Source organism: Vipera ursinii (assembly GCF_947247035.1).
Source record: "Vipera ursinii genome assembly, chromosome: 4".
In the NCBI taxonomy this organism is placed as follows: Eukaryota; Metazoa; Chordata; class Lepidosauria; order Squamata; family Viperidae; genus Vipera; species Vipera ursinii.
In genome coordinates, this window is record NC_139514.1 from 57,227,198 (window position 1) to 57,233,917 (window position 6,720).

Here is a 6,720-nt window from a genome sequence, read left to right on the forward strand (position 1 = left end):
TTGTGATGTATTATGGTAGATATGATTCAAATTCCACAAATACTGCAAACTCATAAGGTGTTTTTATTAGTTTTCATCAAGTATCAAAATTGAATTAACAAAGGCTTGCATTAAGGGATGTTGTGACTACTTAAAAAATATAAGTAAACTTTAAATAAAATATTTTTAAATATAACTTACCTTTGATTACAATGACTCCTAAGATAGAGAATAGTAAATGAAATCAAATGCAACACATAAGAAAACATCCAAAGAAATCATAAGCAGAAAACCAACAATGGGCAATCAAAGCAGTAAGAATGTCTCTTAAAATGTTTCCAAATTAACCAAACATTGTTGGAAAGGTATCTTCTACTCTTGAAACTTCACAGTTATCGATAATGAGTGTTCTTGCTATTTTAGTTGTTTAACATAAATACTATGGAACATAATTCTTACTTATAAAGGTCCATTTTCTGCAGTCAGGTGAAATTACTCCAGATGCAGAGCCTCAAAACCTTTACCCTGTACCCTCGCTTGCCGTGTTACAGATTTGATTCTAAAACTCATCACGAAGTGAAAGATACAGAAACCTATAGAAAATTCAAACTCTTTGCTGCTACCTAAATGCCTTTGAAAGTTGAGGTTTATTTATTTATTATTTAAATTGATTTTTTTTTATGGTCACCCATTTGACAAAAGTGAAGTTGAATAACTGACACAAATTAAAAAATATATAGTACAACACCAGTACAATGCAATACAATATAAAAAAATATATTTCAAAGCTAACTATATCACAGAAAAGCTCCCCAAGTCACCATTTACCAGGATTGGGGCTACATTGCCCTCCCAGCCCTGAGGTCTACGGAAACAGCCAATCTTCAATGCTTTTTGAAAGGTGAGCCAAGTTGGGGCCAACCAAATATGAGCTCAGATTAAATTGTTGAATAATCTGATTTCAACTTCTGTGTTCCACGTTTTGAGATGATTCCTCTACTGAAATTGTAACGAGAAAAGGAAGATGAAGGATAGAAGAAGAAAGAATATTTAGACTTAAAAGGACTTTTGTCTCCTCTCTCATTTGCTGGCAGTCTGTCTGTCTCCCTCTTTTCCATAAACTTAGTAGAGATAATACTTGGAATTTGGAAATCTCTCCCTGAAAATAGGAAAGGTATATTGCCATAAAAGAAAAAGAAAAAAAAACATATGTAGAGTAAATAATATTCTAAAATACACTCACAAGAAATTACAATGTATTGCTGTACAATTCCCTCATTTGCTGTGTTCATAGCTTAGCAATGGAAGCAACCACAACTCACCATAATGTGAATCCAGAAAAAAGAAACAACAGACGTTGGAAAGAAAAATAATAATAAAGATGGGCTCCTTTTATATCAGATGAGGACTTTTATAATTAAAATTTGAGGCTACAAAGTTCAGAGGCAAGATGAAAGCATTTTCATTTGCTACAGTGGTGAGTTAAACTGCATTCAGCTTAGAAGAACAGTAATTTCAATAGTAATGAGTGGTTTCAGCTAGAATTTGGAAGAAGGCTAATCCTCAGCATATAAATATCAATAAGTCATGCTATTGGCGTCTGATGTGGTTGTACTGTTTGAACACTGCTGCAGTTGTTCCTGCTTAAGTTAGACCTCCCCAAGATATCCTGTTTTCTGTTTCTTGAAAGTTCCCTGCTATGAGTAATTTTAATCAACATCCATGGAAAAGATGATAGTTCAAGACTGCCATCTTGAGGTACAATCTACTGAAGAGAAGCATTTCATTGAATGAATAGTAATTTCTATGACTATTCAAGTTGTTAAAGGTTCGCTATAACAAGATATCCTGTTACAAACACCAGCAGAAAGAACTTTCTAGTAAACAGATTTGGTGATTATGTACATTAAGTGATAAGAAATATTAAGATGCCACTTGCTAATTTATGGAGCACTGCCCTACGAGCAATGCAAATTGTCTTCTGGTTACCATCTAGTCTATTGTGTTTCCAAAAAATAAATGTGTAGATTAACTTAGAGAAGATCAGATCCTCTGGGAGGAGGAGGAGGGATGTGGGATGTTGCAGAACATGACATTCAGATGGAAGGGCCTGATAGAGATGAAAGGAGAATTGTTCCCAACTGGCTCAGTGGGTTAGGATGCTGAGCTTGTCGATCAGATGGTCGGCAGTTTGGCAGGTCGAATCCCGAATGCTGCGTAACAGAGTGAGCGCCCGTTACTCGTCCCAGCTTCTGCCAACCTAGCAGTTTGAAAGCACGTAAAAATGCAAGTAGAAAAATAGGGACCACTACGCTTGAAAGGTAACAGCGTTCCGTGCGCCTTTGGCGTCTAGTCATGCCGGCCACATGACCACGGAGACGTCCTCGGACAAGTGCTGGCTCTTCGGCTTTGAAATGGAGATGAGCACCGGCCCCTAGAGTTGGAAACGACTAGCACACATGTGCGGGGGAACCTTTACCTTTACCTTTAAACAGAATAACGTTTTTAGCAGGGCCCCACTTGAGCTTCCATGATGGGGGGGGAAAATATATGGGAGAAAAGTCAGGAAACTTAGCTAAAGGAGGAAGCCATGTTTAGCTTAACAAAGAAAAGGCTTAGGGGAGACCTAATAGTAATCTTCCAATACTGGAAGGGCTGCCACAGGGTAGAAAGGGTATTGATTTATTCCACAGAGCACCTGTGGATAGGACAAGAAGCAATGGGTGGAAGCTTGTCAGAGGGCGATCCAGCCTGGATATGATTCTATGAACCTGCGGCTTGATTTTAAGGTAATAGACCTTATGCATACTTTAGTGAATTTCTTTTATTATGGCTTCCTTCTGCAGTCAGTGATTTGACCAATAACGTCTGATGTCCAGAGTCCTCCTTGGCATTCTCCTTCCCTCCTCCCAGTTGCTAAGTGTGAAAAGACACTCTTTCCTCTATGTTGGCTCCCTCTTCCCTGCCCTCCTCCTGCCCTTACTTTTCCAAGCACAGCGTACAACAGACATTTTGGTATTGACATTCTTGACATTACATCAAAGCAACATTTATAGGATTTGTTTTATATCAGGTAAGGAGCACCAAATTAAACCTCAGCAAATCATAAATCAAAGGAGAATTCTTCCACTCTCCCCACCCTAGCCCCACAGAGCTAATCACACATAAACCATCCCTATAATAATTTTCTGTAACATAGATAACACTTCCTGAAAATGTTTGTGGAGGAAAATAAACACTGTCAACATTTGTACAAAATGTTTCCTAAAGAAAATATGTTTTTTTATCTACTAACTCTTATTAGTAACAGCTGTTCTCCAAAGAGGCACCAGTCAATAGTTATCAGAGAGTATGTTATCTTAGTGAGGTTTTGGCCATTTTTAAAAGCACATAAAGGTAAAGGTAAAGGTTCCCCCGCACATGCGTGCTAGTCGTTTCCAACTCTAGGGGCCGGTGCTCATCTCCGTTTCAAAGCCGAAGAGCCAGCGCTTGTCTGAGGACGTCTCCATGGTCATGTGGCCGGCATGACTAGACACCAAAGGCGCACGGAACGCTGTTACCTTCCCACCGTAGTGGTCCCTATTTTTCTACTTGCATTTTTACGTGCTTTCAAACTGCTAGGTTGGCAGAAGCTGGGACAAGTAACAGGCGCTCACTGTGTTACGCGGCACTCGGGATTCGACCCGCCAAACTGCCGACCTTCTGATCGACAAGCTCAGCATCCTAACCCACTGAGTCACCGCGTCCCTAAAAGCACATAGACATGGGCAAACAATCTGACATAAAAGCTGCCATGGTATGAAGGGGTAGGAAAAATATGTATTGTTAATATTGAATACTACTGTTAAAAATACACTGTTAAAAATACAATAGAAGGAAGGAAAGAAGGAATGGTCTTTCTCCCCTCCCCCCTCCCCGATTTGTTTGGAAATTGATTTATTTCAAATGTACTGCCAAGCAATTGGGACAACCTTGTAGAATTATATGCAAATAATGAAGAGAAAATCTCTCTTTGGAAAATAATGTTAGATTGCTTCTGTCAACAGGCCCTTTAATTTAACTGTTTTTATTTCCACCTGATTGAGATTATTATATATGCTAATTAGGTAAAGGTAAAGGTTCCCCCGCACATGCGTGCTAGTCGTTTCCGACTCTAGGGGCCGGTGCTCATCTCCGTTTCAAAGCCGAAGAGCCAGCGCTTGTCCGAGGACGTCTCCGTGGTCATGTGGCCGGCATGACTAGACGCCAAAGGCGCACGGAACGCTGTTACCTTCCCACCGGAGTGGTCCCTATTTTTCTACTTGCATTTTTACGTGCTTTCGAACTGCTAGGTTGGCAGAAGCTGGGACGAGTAACAGGTGCTCACTCTGCTATGCGGCACTCGGGATTCGACCCGCCAAACTGCCGACCTTCCGATCGACAAGCTCAGCGTCCTAACCCACTGAGCCACCACGTCCCTATATATGCTAATTACAGAGTCCTAAAAATCTTGCACGTTATAGAAAATGACCTCACGAACTGTGAAATACAATGTTAGGTGACATGTCAAATAGGCAGGCATTTGGGATTTGGCCAAAGCCTAAATTCTGAGGCAAAATTCATCATTTTATTTTCATTTTTATCAGGAATGCAATAAATAGTAAATCATTGCTTTCTAGGTTATGAATTCCCTAAAATACTGAACCTGAATGTTGGTCCATATTTCTCTAAATATATGCATTTATGTATTTGTGTCTCTATGTGTGTTTATAAAATAAATTCTTCTGCAAATACATTCCCTAGTTTATGTCATTTTATATACTATTTTCATCTATATACAGATAGTATTCAACCTACAATCACAATTTCCATTGCTAAGCAAGAAAGTTTTTCCCCATTTACGATCTTTCTTGCGACAGTTGTTAAGTGAATCACTGCAGTTAAGTGAATCTGGCTTCCCCCTTGACTTTGCTTGTCAGAAGGTCACAAAAGATGATCACATGACCCCAGTACACTGCAACCGTCATAAGTACATGCCAGTTGCCAAGTATCCAAATTTTGATCACGTGACCATGGGGGATGCTGCAATGGTCATGTGAGAAACGGTCATAAGTCATTTTTTTCAGTGCTGTTGTAACTTTGAACAGTCATTAAACAAATAGTTGTAAGTCAAGGACTACTTGTATGCATATTAGTAAGCTTTAGTAACACCGCCCAGCTCCTCCCTCCTCCCAAAAGCAAAAAATTTCAACACTAACCTGCTCTCAAGTTCTAGTGCATTTCTCTCCTGCTGCAGGTAAACGGAGTTTGTGGGACTAAAAAAAGTTCAGTCAGACCTTCCAACTTCTTGTGGGAAAAAAAAGATCTCACAAGAAGTCAGCTGCTGGGAGCACAGGCTGACACGGAATTACAACACATCCTTTCTTTAATGATTCTATTCCACCATTTCTTTGATATTGGTGTAACTCTTGTCCCACAGCGAGTTGTCCCGTGGTGAGTTGGCCATGGCGAGTTGTCACAACCAAATATTTAGAGTGGTTTGTTTTTTTTTAGAAAAATAAAAACTCTTTAGCAAACAAATTGAACAATACAGGTTAAAAAAATAGCAATAATCGCAGATGACCAAAACATAGTACAGAATATTAGTTCTTTGGTATAAATTAGCAATTAGGAAGAAAAGGAAAAGAAGGGGGCTACTAGAATTTTTTCCTTAAAATGTCTTGCCTTTTTTTTGACTTTAATCTTTTTAGAAATTATAAACATAGTTTCACTTGTGGTATAAAGTTTATTTTATGCATGTATATGTATTCTTTCCCTTTTTTACTTTCACTTTTTTGTTGTTTCTTTTAGTTAATTAATGAGAAATGAAACCAGGAAAAAAAAAGTATTTTTTCTCTCCAGGGAAATAAAAGGAAATATTACTGAAAAATTATTTTCAAAGTTCATTTAATAAATCTCCGTGTTAGTCAATGACTGACCAATCATCAAACTAGGCTTCCATCAGATACTTAAATTCTTCAAGCAATTGTCACATTTAATTGGATGATTATCCAGCTCAAAAGAACATTACACAAGTTTGCATGTTGAATCCATTCAACTTTGTATATTTTGTTTCAGAATCACTGTCATTTACTTTCATTATAATTATGATTATGAGTTAATGTTTCATCCTGAAGAATTAAATAGCAAGTCACCATAACTTTTTCCCCTTGAAGTTCTATTTTTTTTTTAAAATTCCATTTATATCCCGCCCTTCTTCGAAGACTCAGGGCGGCTAACATGTTTCTTTTTTAATTTCTTATGTAATCAGAGTTTTTCCCCCAATAGTTTTTCTCCACTGCTTCCAGTATTTGTATCCTGGAACAAGAATGAGAGAAATGAGGAAGCATTATTTTTTAGAATAAATCACATCCTTTCAGCACTATGCGAAAAATATATCTATTAAATCACAGAGGCTCATAAGTACACAGAAAGGCTTTCTGAGATTGTTGCAAGCACAAATATCAGTGAAATGAAATTGAATTATGGCATGAATTTTACAAAATAGAGCAAAACTGAAGTGCAATTTTCCATTATTTTACATGCCTTGTCTATAAATGTGGCCTGAATTTGAAGCCGCGCTTTTGGGGTTTTCACTTTGAATGACTTCTGTTCCTTCAACAGGATATCCTTTATTTGTCCCCTGTGAACATTACGATGAGCAAAGCTTTTTTGCACGCTGTGTTTTGTGATGGGTGGGTCAACAGCTGCTCCTACAAGAGG